The sequence below is a fragment of the Doryrhamphus excisus genome, chromosome 22 (assembly GCF_030265055.1).
Source record: "Doryrhamphus excisus isolate RoL2022-K1 chromosome 22, RoL_Dexc_1.0, whole genome shotgun sequence".
Taxonomy (NCBI): Eukaryota; Metazoa; Chordata; class Actinopteri; order Syngnathiformes; family Syngnathidae; genus Doryrhamphus; species Doryrhamphus excisus.
The window spans coordinates 12,823,275-12,839,971 of NC_080487.1; the positions used below are offsets into that span (position 1 = coordinate 12,823,275).

General features: G+C 42.0%; 1 long non-coding RNA gene across 1 annotated transcript in view; it reads left to right on the plus strand.

Moving 5' to 3' along the window:
- Positions 1-16,697, plus strand: part of LOC131109877 (uncharacterized) — a 133,023-nt gene that overhangs the window by 66,320 nt on the left and 50,006 nt on the right. Inside the window, exon 5 of the long non-coding RNA XR_009120797.1 lies at positions 13,622-13,716. This is a non-coding gene — a long non-coding RNA (uncharacterized LOC131109877). The remainder of the gene's footprint in view (positions 1-13,621; positions 13,717-16,697) is intronic.

Genomic DNA, 16,697 nt, shown 5'->3' on the forward strand with positions numbered 1-16,697 from the left:
ACAAGTTAATATAAGCTAGCTAGCAACAAACGTCATGGGAAATACCTATTTTGAACCTCAACCCCCCCCCAAAAATGCCAACAGTGTTCCTTTTACATACACGACTTGTATATTATAAGCTACAACGATATTATTATTGTAGCAGCTAGCATGAAAAATTATTTTTATCTCGCAGACTACACATTTCTTTCCCTTTTCTGTGCATTCTAGCACCAGAAAACAAGTTAATATGAGCTAGCTAGCAAAGGACGTCATGGGAAATACCTATTTTGAACCTCAACCCCCCCCCCAAAAGTGTTCCTTTTACATACACGACTTGTATATTATAAGCTACAACTATATTATTATTGTAGCAGCTAGCATGAAAAATTATTTTTATCTTGTAGACTACATATTTATTTCCCTTTTCTGTGAATTCTAGCACCAGAAAACAAGTTAATATAAGCTAGCTAGCAACGGACGTCATGGGAAATACTTATTTTGAACCTCAAAAACCTAAAAAACAAAATACCAACATTGTTCTTTTTACACTTTTACATACACGACTTGTATATTATAAGCTACAACAATATTATTATTGTAGCAGCTAGCATAAAAAAATATTTTTATCTCGCAGACTAACACGACATGTTGCTAATCGCTAATCTCAGCGTCATTCAAAGACCGAAGAGTGGATACCTAGCTGTCAGTTTCGATACAAAGACATTTTTTTTTTTTTTTTACCCTCATGTGCTGGAAGACACAGCCATCCCAAGGATGAGGGTACTTGGCAGCGTTATTCTACTCCATTGAAACAGGAGTTCAGAACATTAAGAGAGCGAGTCCTGCTTTTGATGATTGTGAATTCGAGGAAACGTACATACGTAGACATGAAGTCATCGGGACGGTGAAGATGCAGAGTAGATGACGTAGTCCCCCCCCCTCGCCCCCCCCTCTCTCCGCCATCGCCGCCTATGAGCTGAACTTTACAAATGCATCGGTCAGGTGCAATTCATCTAAATGAGCAGCGCTCACTATGCTAGATGCGCCTCATCCTTAAAGGGAAAGCGCGGCGTGGAGGATATCTCTTTAAGAGCCGCAAATGAAGGTGCTTGAAGGAAGGCCGAGTGCATTCATTACTCCTTTTTTTTGTCCTCGGGGGGGGCACAAAGCAGTGCATAATGTGCAATCTGGTAAGTGTTCTCTTGTGCACTGCAACACCCCCCCGCCGCACCTACGCCCATTCTATACATCAACGGGCTGGCTCATGTACGGTTCGCGCGAGGGGTGGTGGGGGATCTCAGGGACGTCTGCGGATGAAGTTGATGAATTGGCTGCAAGGGTGAGGAACTCCAGGGCCAAGCTGTAGGTCCATCCCCGTGGCGTGTGACGCTGATTGGCTCTGTCCCGTGCGGGCGCTCCGGAGGAGCGGACATTAAGATTAAGCGATGCTGTCGTGTCGGCGAGCGGTGCACTGCATCATCGGCGGGAAGAGACAGCTGCGGTGGTTAATCCTTCATCACCGGGGGGGGGGGGGGGGCGGGGGTTGGGGGTGCCGCCAGAGCCCAGATATACAGCCAAAGATAACCCTCCATAACTTCTGCTAAAGATCAGAAACTTTGCATCCATCTGTCCTCCGCACTCGCTTTCGAAATGACCAAGGAGTCGATGCCGGGATGTTTGGGGAAACATCTTGGATCATGGCGGAATACAGTAAACCTCGGATATATCGGATTCAATTGTTCCCACTGGTTTTGTCCGATATAAGCGAAATCCGTTATATGCGTATACCGGAAAATGTCCGTTTTCCGCATATATCGGATTTATATCCGGTATATGCGTAAATGGGATTTTATGCGTTATAAAAAGGCACTTCCTTGACTATGTTTCCAATGTACCTGGACGCGCAGGCAACGCTGCAAACGCTGCAAATGACGTCGTATAGCGGCCTGTCACGATTCGGCGAATCGGAGCGCCACGATGCGGCCATCCGATATATGCGAGGGAAATTTAATGGAAATGCATTGGAACGGGACTGGAGATTTTGTCCGAAATAGGCGAAATCCGTTATAAAATATCCGATATATGCAATGAATTTTTATTGGAAATGCATTATAGAAAAATCGGTTCTTTTTTTATCTGTCCGTTGTGAGCAAATTTCCGATATATCCGAGTCCGATATATCCGAGGTTTACTGTATTTTCCTCCACAACTGGTCTACTTTATCACAAATTCTGGCTTATGGGAATTTCCACTAGATTTGGAAAAGGTAAAAACAGGGATGCTGGAGCCTATCCTAGCTGACTTCAAACGAGAGGCGCACCCTGGACTGGTGGCCAGCCAATCACAGGGCACATATAGACAAACAACCATTCACACTCACATTCATACCACTTACTGAGTCTTTTGAGCTAGCATGGTAGTTGGTTAATATTCTGCATCATACATTGGTAGTGTATTGTCTGGTTAATGCGGCATAATACTCTTACTGTAGTACTGTAGCTATATATGCAGTATATGTATTTACATTCCAGCGGCCATTTTTATTCATTCATTTATTAATTTTCACGAGTTTCGCAGAGGTGCTGGAGCCTATCCCAGCTGTCTTCAGGCGAGAGGCGGATTCCACCCTGGACTGGTGGCCAGCCAATCACAAGGCAAACAACCATTCATACTCACATTCATACCTATGGACAATTTGGAGTCGCTAATTAACCTAGCATGTTTTCGCTGAGGGTGGAATCGAACTCGGGTCTCCTGGCTGTGAGGCCTGCGTGCGTGCTAACCACTCGCACCCCAAGAAACTATTTTTTTTAATGCAAAAGTGCAGCTTTATTCTCTTAGAATTCCGAATGAAGTGTTAGTGTTAGCCTCTATGTAGAAGTCTTGGAGATGCACTAAAAACAAACAAAAAAGAGTTAATCATAATTAAGAGTTAATCATAATAAGTACTAATACGACTTTTTTTGACTTGATTTTGGACTTTCAACCAGAAATACCAACTTTACACTCGCTTACATCGTCTTAAACTTCCAATTTTCTTCTTCAAAGCTTTAATTTCCTAGACTTCGGAATAATTTGACTCAAATCTTGGAACGTTCCAATTTTATTCTACTGATATTTTGCTTAGCTGTGTTTGCAAAAATGGGGACTATTTTTTTCAACCTTGTTAGCCTTAATAATGTGGCAAATTTCCCAGTTCCCAGGATGCTTAGCGTGCAGATTCAAGAAATAGTGAAGTAAATGCTAAAATCACGTTTTGATCTGACAAATCTTAAGTAAGTTTGATCAAGTGTAGAACTATGACAGTTTCTGTTTGGATTGCTTGGATTGCTTAGGCAAAAGTGTCTGGTCTCATTACTGGAGCAAACCATCAATGCTGGCAACACGGAGTGTAGATAGCATTGCAAGGTTTATAGTGTGTTTTCTCAATTGCGGCGTTACTTTTACACCAAATGTAGCAGTGGTTTCCTTGGAACTCTGAACTTTTGCCCACTAGCTTTCTTACGCGGGAGTCATGAACACCGACCTTAACTTGCAGTTCTTTGGATGTTGTTATGGGGGCCTTTTGTGACTTTTTGGATGAGTCGTTGCTGCGCTATTAGGGTCATTTTGGTTGCATGGCAGCTCCTGGGAAGGTTTACCACGGTTCCATGTTTTCACTTTTCCCAGTTCCCAGGATGCTTAGCGTGCAGATTCAAGAAGTAGTAAAGTAGATGCTAATATCACGTTTTGATCTGACAAATCTTAAGTAAGTTTGATCAAGTGTAGAACTATGACGGTTTTTGTATGAATTGCTTAGGTAGTCTGACGAAAAAAAGTGTCTGGTCTCATGACTGGAGCAAACCATCAATGCTGGCAACACGGAGTGTAGATAGCATTGCAAGGTTTATAGTGTGTTTACTCAATTGCGGCGTTACTTTTACACCAAATGTAGCAGTGGTTTCCTTGGAACTCTGAACTTTTGCCCACTAGCTTTCTTACGCGGGAGTCATGAACACCGACCTTAACTTGCAGTTCTTTGGATGTTGTTATGGGGGCCTTTTGTGACTTTTTGGATGAGTCGTTGCTGCACTTTTAGGGTAATTTTGGTTGCCTGGTCGCTCCCGGGAAGGTTTACCACGGTTCCATGTTTTCACTATTTGCGGATAATGGCTCTCGTTGTGGTTTGCTGGAGTCCTAAAGCTTTAGAAATGGCTTTATGCTGAGACTGATAGGTCTCAATTAATTTCACATCTGACAGGTTATGTTAATCGCTTTTTCACACAAGACCGTGTAGGTTTGAATTTTTTTTCTCCCTTACATGCAAAAAAACATACCAAAAAAAAGACGAAAAAAAGGGGAAAATTTTTTTTCACACCACTGTTGTTTGAATTTGCAATGCTGTTGACGAGTTCAGGTCAGAATAAAATTATAAAAGAGCATCTCTGGCTCAGTGGGGCTCTACGTGTTAATTACACTAAAATAATTAATTTAATTAAAGAAAAAAATTATTTTTTGACAGACAGACCAAAACACTCCATCATATATTGTAGCTTATGGGGATTCCTCTTAGATGGAAAATGGAGTTTAACAGGCGGGAGATCAAGTATTGTGTGTTTACGTGCGCGCCCGTGTCAGCATATTTTAGATTGCTGCCTTTGCATGTTTGTTGTTGCCGTGATGTAGCTGTCACGGCGTGATGGATGAACATCATCATGCAAAGAGTAAAAGCTTGGCTGGGAGGACAAGCGCGAGTCCAACACCGCGAGTGTGTGTGTGTATGAAAGGACATAACAGCGGGATCAGTCTCCTTCGATCCACTGGCCCACCGCGCTAGTTTCACGGCACCTGTGCTCCCGCCTTTGCAAATATGGTAATTTCCGCCAGAACCCCACACACCCCCCCCCCCATCCGCAACCCCCCTTAGGAGCCCATATACTGAGGAGGTGGGTGATATATTTGGAGAGCGCCGGTGACAGTGACATATTAGTTAGGGTGTCTCTCGGAATCGGATAACTTCAAATTTGCCACCTTGTTAGCTTTTGATTTATGTGATACCTTTTCACCAAGGTAATTGGCCTGGCCCTGTTGTAGAAAATAATCAGCCCGCGCAGGCGAACAAACGCAGGTCCAATGCTAATGAGGCAGCCCGAGTGTTGAGGCTGTGCAGACGAGTGACAGTTATTAATGATTGTTATGATAAACAGAATTGAGTTGTGGCGCAGGGAAGTGGGGGGGGGGGGAAGACATGACATACATACTGTACAGAAAGAAAAAAAAAAAAACAACTAATGAAGTACTGCTAGCAAAACAATCATGCGCGTTGTCAAGCCAATGTGTAATTACCCAGCAGCCGTCCTTCCTGACTGGGCATGGTGAGGTTGGGGAGTTGTGCAACCTGGAGAAGAAGAAAGGGGGGGTCGGGTTGAGGGGGGGGGGGGGGGTAGTGACAGGACCGCACCGCGTTGATGAATTAATTGGATCTTTCTGGGGACACGAGGGGGGGAACTGCGGTGGCATATGCTCTCGCCTTGTTACTTTGGAAAGTCCACCGACCCCGAAAGTGAAGCCAAGAGTAGTTGGGAACAGCATACCATTCCTAGCATCCATAATAAACATCATTTGTAAATGTTGAGTTCTCTAATTAGCACCAGTTGGCTGTAGGCAACCTCTCGATGTCGTTTCTACAAATACAAATTGAACACAAAAAAACACAACCGCAAGATTCCAGCAGGCAAACCTAATAAGGTCGCGACACACTTGCAATCTGACTACACTACTTTCGCTACATCAAGGGTGTGCAAACAACGGCCCGGGGGCCACATGCAGCCCACCAAGCGTTTGAATCCGGCCCGCCAGTTTTTTTCCAAGTATTTAAACTTTTAACATACACGCTGGAATGCAATTTTGCTTTACAAAACTAATGGCGGATGGCAATAAACTAAGTAAGAAGGGAGTAGTTGGGAATAACATACCATTCCTAGCATCCATCATAAACCAGGACGTGCAATTTTGCTTTATAAAAACCAATTATGGATGGCAATAAACTAAGTAACAAGTCATAAAAATGCATATTTTTGACACACGGATCACACACGGATCACTCACCGATCTCTGGATCAACATTTCAGATCAACATTTGCAATAAAAGTGCTTATTTTAATTCTTATAATTCTTATACTTTTATATAAGAAGTATAGATAGAAGTATATATACTTTATAGGGACTTCCCCACTAATGGAGGATAATGTAAGATGATCCATGAACAGATACAATGGAGTCATGGACAACTATGGTGCATTCAAGGACATTCAAAACCAATGGCGGATGGCAATAAACTAAGTAACAAGTCATAAAAATGCATATTTTTGACATAGGGCTCACTCACCATTCTCTGGATCAACATTTCAGATCAACATTTGCAATAAAAGTGCTTATTTTAATTCTTATAATTCTTATACTTTATATAGGAAGTATATATATAAGTATATATACTTTATAGGGACTTCCCCACTAATGGAGGATAACGTAAGATGATCCATGAACAGATACAATGGAGTCATGGACAACTATGGTGCATTCAAGGACATTCAAAACCAATTGCGGATGGCAATAAACTAAGTAACAAGTCATAAAAATGCTTATTTTTGATACACGGCTCACTTGCCATTCTCTGGATCAACATTTCAGATCAACATTTGCAATAAAAGTGCTTATTTTAATTCTTATAATTCTTATACTTTATATAAGAAGTATATATAGAAGTATATATACTTTATAGGGACTTCCCCACTAATGGAGGATAATGTAAGATGATCCATGAACAGATACAATGGAGTCATGGACAACTATGGTGCATTCAAGGACATTCAAAACCAATTGCGGATGGCAATAAACTAAGTAACAAGTCATATAAATGCTTATTTTTGACACACGGCTCACTCGCCATTCTCTGGATCAACATTTCAGATCAACATTTGCAATAAAAGTGCTTATTTTAATTCTTATAATTCTTATACTTTATATAAGAAGTATATATAGAAGTATATATACTTTATAGGGACTTCCCCACTAATGGAGGATAATGTAAGATGATCCATGAACAGATACAATGGAGTCATGGACAACTATGGTGCATTCAAGGACATTCAAAACCAATGGCGGATGGCAATAAACTAAGTAACAAGTCATAAAAATGCATATTTTTGACATAGGGCTCACTCACCATTCTCTGGATCAACATTTCAGATCAACATTTGCAATAAAAGTGCTTATTTTAATTCTTATAATTCTTATACTTTATATAGGAAGTATATATATAAGTATATATACTTTATAGGGACTTCCCCACTAATGGAGGATAACGTAAGATGATCCATGAACAGATACAATGGAGTCATGGACAACTATGGTGCATTCAAGGACATTCAAAACCAATTGCGGATGGCAATAAACTAAGTAACAAGTCATAAAAATGCTTATTTTTGATACACGGCTCACTTGCCATTCTCTGGATCAACATTTCAGATCAACATTTGCAATAAAAGTGCTTATTTTAATTCTTATAATTCTTATACTTTATATAAGAAGTATATATAGAAGTATATATACTTTATAGGGACTTCCCCACTAATGGAGGATAATGTAAGATGATCCATGAACAGATACAATGGAGTCATGGACAACTATGGTGCATTCAAGGACATTCAAAACCAATTGCGGATGGCAATAAACTAAGTAACAAGTCATATAAATGCTTATTTTTGACACACGGCTCACTCGCCATTCTCTGGATCAACATTTCAGATCAACATTTGCAATAAAAGTGCTTATTTTAATTCTTATAATTCTTATACTTTATATAAGAAGTATATATAGAAGTATATATACTTTATAGGGACTTCCGCACCAATGGAGGATAACGTAAGATGATCCATGAACAGATACAATGGAGTCATGGACAACTATGGTGCATTCAAGGACATTCAAAACCAATGGCGGATGGCAATAAACTAAGTAACAAGTCATATAAATGCTTATTTTTGACACACGGATCACTCACCGATCTCTGAATCAACATTTCAGATCAACATTTGCAATAAAAATGCTAATTATAATTCTTAGTTTTAGCCCTAAATATGTCTCACACACTTATTTAACACATTATAAAGTATACAATTCATAGGAATTTCCCCACTAATGGAGGATAATGTAAGATGACAACTATGGTGCATTCAAGGACTGCCGGGATTATAGTGCAGGATTATAGTACAGCAATAAAGTAACAGTAATGGCTTCCAGTAGCTGCGGTATTATCTGAGGCAATCACCCCAGTGACCAAAAGATCCAAATTGAGTCACTACAGCGATATCGCCGCTTTCCTGAGAGGTCAAAGGTCGACGCTCGTTGATGGCGGTCGGTCGGTCGGTCGGTCGGCACTCGCTTACAATCCATCCCCGCTCAGCGACACGCTTCTGTCAAAGCACTTCTTCCGAGAGTCGAAAGAAAAAGAATGAAACGTCTCACAGCTGCTTCCTGTCACCGCGTCCTTACAACAGCCAGTGTCGAACCCCCCCCTCGTACCCCCCCTCCTCAACTCGTCTCCCATCAACCCTGCGCATTAAGACCGACTGGCGACCGCACCGCTCGGACCGCAGAGAGTCCCCGGCCCATCAAAACAAATTAAAGCCAAAGCTGTGGTGGCGGCGCTGCCTTGGTGCCATTGAGCATTACGCCAACACAAACGCTAAGAGTCTTTGTCAGCTATTATTTCAATACACGAGTGCGTCATGCTTTTTGTTTCAAGTGCACGTCGCCGCCCCCACCTGCTGCTGGGACTTATTCCCCTTCAAGGCCAACGAGTTCCTTTGTCACCAGTCACAAAACGATATTTTTTTTAAAATGCTGAGTTCTCGAATTAGCACCAGTGGCTGTAGGCAACCTCTTCCTGTAGTTTCTTCAAATACAAATTGAACACAAAAAAACACAACCGCAAGATTCCAGCAGGCAAACCTAATAAGGTCACGACACACTTGCAATCTGACTACACTACTTCTGCTACATCAGGGGTGGGCAAACAACGGCGCGGGGGCCACATGCAGCCCACCAAGCGTCTGAATCCGGCCCGCCAGTTGCTTTCTAAGTATTTCAACTTTTAACATACACGCTGGAATGCAATTTTGCTTTACAAAACTAATGGCGGATGGCAATAAACTAAGTAAGAAGGGAGTAGTTGGGAATAACATACCATTCCTAGCATCCATCATAAACCAGGACGTGCAATTTTACTTTACAAAACCAATGGCGGATGGCAATAAACTAAGTAACAAGTCATAAAAATGTTAAAAAAAAAATTTGACACACGGCTCACCCTTCATTAAACCCTTCATAAAGTGAAGCCAACCTAGTAGTTGGGAATAACATACCATTCCGAGCATCCATAATAAACCAGGACATGCAATTTTACTTTACAAAACCAATTGCGGATGGCAATAAACTAAGTAACAAGTCATAAAAAATTTTATTTTTGACACACGGCTCACCCTCCATTTTCTGGATCAACATTTCAGATCAACATTTGCAATAAAAGTGCTTATTATAATTCTTATACTTTATAATTAAAGTATACAATCCATAGGAACTTCCCCACTAATGGAGGATAATGTAAGATGATCCATGAACAGATACAATGGAGTCATGGACAACTATGGTGCATTCAAGGACTGCCGAACAAAGTGTGAAATCTCGATATTTTTTTTTAACCACATGATTCTTCTTGTAGTTTCTTCAAATACAAATTGAACACAAAAAAACACAACCGCAAGATTCCAGCAGGCAAACCTAATAAGGTCACGACAATCTTGCAATCTGACTGCACTACTTTCTCTACATCAGGGGTGGGCAAACAACGGCGCGGGGGCCACATGCGGCCCGCCAAGCGATTGAATCCGGCCCGCCAGTTTCTTTCTAAGTATTTGAACTTTTAACATAAGTTGGATGTCTTATGCAGTAAAAAAAAAACACAAAAAAAACAAAATTGTAAAATTAAATTACGTAGTTTGATGTAGTTTGATGTTTAAAGTGCTCGTGAAAAAAGGGACATGAGAACATATAGCTAATAGTATAGATAAAATTCGGCAAATAATTCAAGGTGGACTGTTAAAATTATAAGCGTAAAATAGTGTGTGTGTTACATATATATTCTGCCCCCCCCCCCCCCCCACCCCCCCGGACATTTATGTTAGCTCAACGCGGCCCACGAGTCAAAAAATTTGCCCACCCCTGCTTTACATGGTGGCCACAGCAAACAAATTTCCCCCGAAACTGCAGAACCTGTGCTTAAATGTGACTATAGGGATGTTATTTCATGTCTGGAGTGCTCTAATAATGTTAAAACGACACATTCAGAAGGTCGTAACCCGGTTTACTATGCTCTTATTCGATTTATAAATATGTTCGCATAAAGTTTGTACAAAATTCACTATTCATGGTACAATCTGGAACTAATTAACCGTAGTAAACATAATTAGGACTTGATTGGTATAATATTTTGACTTTATTTTTGCAATGCTAGCGCGATTAGCAGCAATCTTGACCGTTTCTCACCGAGCAGGCCGTGTTGAGTACCGCATGACGAATGGTTGTTAAAAAAAAAAAACAAAAAAAAACAAAAGCGCTGCCGATGGAACGGCATGGTAAGTTAATGAAGACAAACATGATTAATCACCGCAAGCCGCCTGTGGGGTTCTGTAAACAAGATGCAGCCAGATGGAAGCCATATTTCCACCATTGTCCATTAGCTGTCCTGAACAGAAGGGCGCACAGCGAGGCTACAAACCTCACCGACATCACGCTAGGCTTTGGAAAAATGAGTACTACGTACGTACGTACGAGTAGTCGAAGTGAATTGAAGTGAGCGGTAGATAAGCCGGTATATAATAGCTCCCGCCCACGGAGACGTTCAAAGCCAAGCTGTGATTACGGTCTTGACCGGAGTCTCCAGTTCTTATTCCATCCATTATCTCACAGACAGGGATCGGGTCCGGCTTGCAGGCAAAGTGGGCAGACAGGTGTCAGAATGGTCCAGCAAGCAAAATCTAAGCCCTGCTAATCAGCCCTGCTGTCCCCGCTCCGCAGTGTCGAGTCCACTGCCTGCACCCCCCCCCCTCTCCCCTCTTCCCTCTTTTCCATTCCGTATGAAAAACAATTACTCCGGTTTGAAGTTGAGTGTGCTCTAACTGGCCTGTCTCTTTTGATGAATGTACAAACAGAGACGGGGGGGGGGGGGGTAGGTGGGTGGGCGAGATGGAGATATGACGGGAGAGAAAGGGGGAGAGGCCGTTTTTTGACATTAACAAGGGCGCCTACGCGGTGAAAATAAGAACTGGGTTACGTTGCCTGGCTTGCGACTGTTGGGATGAAATGAGGCCACAAGTCGTCATTTTAACGACTGGAATAAAAACAAATCACACATATGCTGTCATGATAAATGCCATTTTCCCATTCCTGATCCCGATCAGATCCAGATCAACCTTGCACACTGCTTTAAATGTCCCCGGGAAATCAATATTTTAGATGATGAATTTGTATGATGCTGCGTTTAGAGGCGGTCGTTTGATTGGTTGATTGATTAAACCCACTCACGCCTTCTCTACTACCTCTTTGCCACTTGTGCCAATGGGAGGCGTGGGTGCGCCAGACTGCGCTGCTGACGGAATTTGTAAAGCGCGCTAACCACATCCCGTTCCCACATTCCGCAAGGCAGGTGTGTCACACCTGATTGACGAAATTAGAGCCCAAGATCGGAATATTTCGACCCACTTATAGTTACGTTTTTATTTATCCTTTTTCTTTTAATGTCATCTTTTTAAACATATGGGCTGCACGGTGGGTGAGTGGTTAGCGCACAGACCCCACAGCTAGGAGACCTGAATTTGATTCCACCCTCGGCCTTGAGAAAATATACGATAATAATAAAAATGGCGGCTGCACAGCGGACTAGTGGTTAGCATGCAGAGGCCACACAGCTAGGAGACCCGTGTTCAATTCCTGTTTGCATGTTTTCCCCCGTGCATGCGTGGGTGTAGGATGTAAAAATTTTGATATTTTGTTTAAATCTGGGCTGCATGGCGGTCGAGTGGTTAGCACGCAGATGTCACAGCTATGAGATACTGGGTTCAATTCCACCTGTGTGGAGTTTGCTTGTTCTCCCCGTGCATGCGTGGGTTTTCTCCGGTTTTACTCCGGTTTCCTCCCACAATTCCAAAAACATGCTAGGTTAATTAGCGACTCCAAATTTTCATGTGAGTGTGAATGGTTGTTTGACTATGTGCCCTGTGATTGGCTGGCCACCAGTCCAGGGTGTTTTTTCGCCTCTTGTCTGAAGTCAGCTGGGATAGGTTCCAGCACCCGGCCAATTAACCTAGCATGTTTTTAATGATGCTAGGTTAATTGGCGACTCCAAATTGTCCATAGGTATGAATGTGAGTGTGAATGGTTGTTTGACTATATGTGCCCTGTGATTGGCTGGCGGCCGCAATTGTATTCACTTTGCTTTATTGCGAATCCAATAGTATTCCGTTTAATGTCTAATATGACACTTTTCCAACAGTGTTTACCCATAAAAACTTGGAATATGGGAGTAATATTCACTGCGCTGTTTTTAGCCTCATACTACAGTGAACGGACAGGGAGAGTTGGCATTTGAATCACTACCTGAGCTGCTAGGTGTGTTTTTTTTAATGATTTTAACAAAGAGGAAGAAATGACATATTAGTTATGTTTGATCTTCTTTGCTTGTGGAACCTGAGCACATTCCGATGTCCGCTCTTGACAGTTAGTTCGGGAATGGTATTCCTAACCCCGAATGTTAGTCCGACAGGTAAATGACAGCCGGTGTGCGGTCTGTGTTTGGACGACACTGTGGACTCCTGCGACCTTCTCAGTCAGCCACTCGCAGTAAAACCGAGAAGAGAGGTCTTAAACCGGAAAAAAAAAAACAGGAAGAAAAAGAGAGTCGTGATCCGGAAATGTAACCTGCAGATTTGTTAACCCGACATTTTTTTTTTAGGTGTTTTAGCCCTGCCATTTATCAACGAGGACCGTGACCATTTGCATCACAGTGTCTTTTCCACTTTCCCACCTCGCGGTTAACAGATGAACTATTGCAGGACGAAGATTAAACAGTAACCCAAAGTACCGCAGCCCGTTGTGAATGGTGGCCCGACAGACATTTTATCAGTAAACCAATTAACATGATTTATGGCTTGGGGGGGGGGGCGGTGGGGGGTGGGGTTACCGTGGGACTGGGCCGCAAAAAAAAGGGGGGGTGGGGGCTGGCCTTAGCGGCTCGCTTGTTAAAGCGAGATGATATCACAGGACCTCGATTCCGCTTTGCTGGCATGCAGTCAGCATGCATTTGTACATGCGGCTACTGTGCGCACGGCGGGTCACGGGTTCAAAACCCTGCCTGAACACTTGAAGAGTAAGGAGCCGTGAAGTCCTGACCCCCCCCCCCCCCAAACAATAGCACCACTTCTTATCAGGCTACTCCCACCCGGGCGTACTTTTTAATCAATATTATAATCAATAAAAGCGACTTTTTTATGATGTTTATGAGCAACAAACGTCATCTTCCTTTTCTTGTTTGCTCCACTTACAGATTGGAACTTCCGGGTTGTCATGACGTCATGAAGGGAAAAACCTCATGGACATGGATCCGCTCCGAGCTAAACGAGACTGCACCAGCTTTGGAAGGTACAAAAAAATAAGCAGGCTTCGCTACACATCTTAAAATTAATTTTTGCAACCCACAAACACACAGTTATAACATATGTCTTTGACTGCATGAGTACAGTATGTATGCATTACATAAAATTATTCAAAATGCATAGAAAAGGATAAATGAACTTTTAAAAGAAAATAGCACTTTTGGGCGAATATTGCCCATTAGCCACGATCCTTATGACCCTTGAACTTGAACCGTCGGACTTCAGAAACAGTTTTTTTGCCCATGTTCACCTTTGCTAAGACTGTGAAATCTCCGACAAAGCTTGTGTAGCAGGGGGCGGGGTGTTTCACTGGTGGGCGGGGCCTCCAGCTTGTGCTCACTGTGATGTCACAAGGAGTCGGTGTTAGAAAAAAAACTTGTTCTCGCTTCCTTTTCTGTCATGCCGCCCCACCCCCTAAAAATTTCTTCTCGCTCACGCCGATTTGAAATATTATCAAAACTGATAATATTTACAATTTTTATCTGTACTGTACGGACTGAAAATATGACAAAATTTTGCATATTCTATGTACTCTTGTACACATTGGTAGGTCTACATTGAAATGACCCCCCTGGGGGTTCCATGCCTTATAGTTAAGCATAATAGGTTGCCTGATTATGTCATAAACAAGCAACGTAATGTTGTCTATTACAACATTACAACAGCTAGCTAGTAGGATGCTAACAAGGAAGGACATTTTATGAATACAGTAAACCTCGGATATATCGGATTCAATTGTTCCCACTGGTTTTGTCCGATATAAGCGAAATCCGTTATATGCGTATACCGGAAAATGTCCGTTTTACGCATATATCGGATTTATATCCGGTATATGCGTAAATGGGATTTTATCCGTTATAAAAAGGCACTTCCTTGACTATGTTTCCAATGTACCTGGACGCGCAGGCAACGCTGCAAACGCTGCAAATGACGTCGTATAGCGGCCTGTCACGATTCGGCGAATCGGAGCGCCACGATGCGGCCATCCGATATATGCGAGGGAAATTTCATGGAAATGCATTGGAACGGGACTGGAGATTTTGTCCGAAATAGGCGAAATCCGTTATAAAAAATCGGATATATGCAATGAATTTTTATTGGAAATGCATTACAGAAAAATCGTTTCTTTTTTTATCTGTCCGTTGTGAGCGAATTTCCGATATATCCGAGTCCAATATATCCGAGGTTTACTGTATTTTTCTCCACAACTGGTCTACTTTATCACAAATTCTGGCTTATGGGAATTTCCACTAGATTTAGAAAAGGTAAAAACGGGTACTATGCTGGAGCCTATCCCAGCTGTCTTTGAACGAGAGGCGGGGTGGCCAGCCAATCACAGGGCACATATAGACAAACAACCATTCACACTCACATTCATACCACTTACTGAGTCTTTTGATCTCACATAGTAGTCGGTTAATATTCTGCATCATACATTGGTACTGTATTGTCTGTAGTACTGTAGCTATATATGCAGTATATGTATTTACATTCCAGCAGCCATTTTTATTCATTCATTCATTCATTTTCATGAGTTTTGTGGGGGTGCTGGAGCCTATCCCAGCTCTCTTCTGGTTGATGCGGCACAATACTCCGACATATCCGAGGTTTACTGTACTACACATTACTACACACACACATAAAATGGGTTCTTCCCAGTAGGGATTACTTATAAACACTTTAAAAGTGTCTAAATTCCTGCATAAAGGCTACATTTTGGACACTAAAATAGTATAACGTGGCTTTTTAGGTGTCATGACCGCCTATAAACTAAGTTTGGGAATCATAAAAAATGTCAATGTGCATAAAACCTGAGTCATGGTTTCACGTCAGCACACATTCAAAGTCTGGCTTGTGTGGAATTTTGTCCTTTCCTGTGACTTCACATGCACTGTTTGCTCGGGAGAGATTTACTGTTTCCCAAAAATGTGTTAATTGGGATAGCTCTTGACCTTTTCGCCGGGTGGGGGGCGGAATTCCAGTTCAGGAAGCACCTGTATTCTTTGTATGTTGCAATACAGTACATGCACCTCTATTGTAATACATGGGATTCTTTAAGTTTAAGGTTTTAGCCTAAATTAACACTAACACATCAATTTGCTGTCCATTATCAAAATTATGAATTGTTTTATTTTCTTAATGGAAAGCTTCCGATTCGCTACGATTGGATTTGCAGCAGCGGCAAAACCAATTAAAACCAATGTTGTGTCTTTCACCTGCCTAATAACGCGCCACATTGTGATAAACAATGCAATGATAAAATTGAACCTGGTGTGTGTTCGCCACCTGCTTCTGTTTTTTTTTATTACGCCGATGGCGTTCCATCACGAGGTTCTTATTTCCCTCGGATAGATCAGCGCCGATAATTAATCACAGTCGACCGACTCTGTGATGAATGTTTACGCAGTGCTTAAAAGGGTGCTGCGGGTTCCGCCGCTAGCGGCGGCTTGTTTACCGTTTTGTTCACCATTACGAGCGGAGTTTACAGTTTGCTAACCCTTTACGACGACGGGCTTCGAGATCGACTCCGCTGCAGACACGTGTACATGAATTTGCCGAAAAGCATGCACAGTCATCGATTAAAAAAAAATTGCTAACAGACGGATATATTAAAATAGGCAATTAGATTTGACAAATGTGAAAACCTTGTCATGCACCGAGTGAGTGGTGCCTCCTGTCTTATGATGACTAGATTGTTCCATGAAAAGCTATTTGTTGTCCATTAGTACTCACGTTTTTGCATGCATTACTATATTTTATATAGTTGTGTACTCACCTAGTCGTAAAAAAAAGCCCTGAAAATTGTGGTAAAAAAAGAAGTATTTTATAAGTTTAAGTATATATAGATTAAAGTTATAGTTTAATAGTTTAATTATAGTTTAAATTTATCCCGGGTGCGTTCTTTCAGGGCATGCTCAGATATGACGTAATACGCAACTCGAGATGTTCTTCTTCGGATTGCTGCGG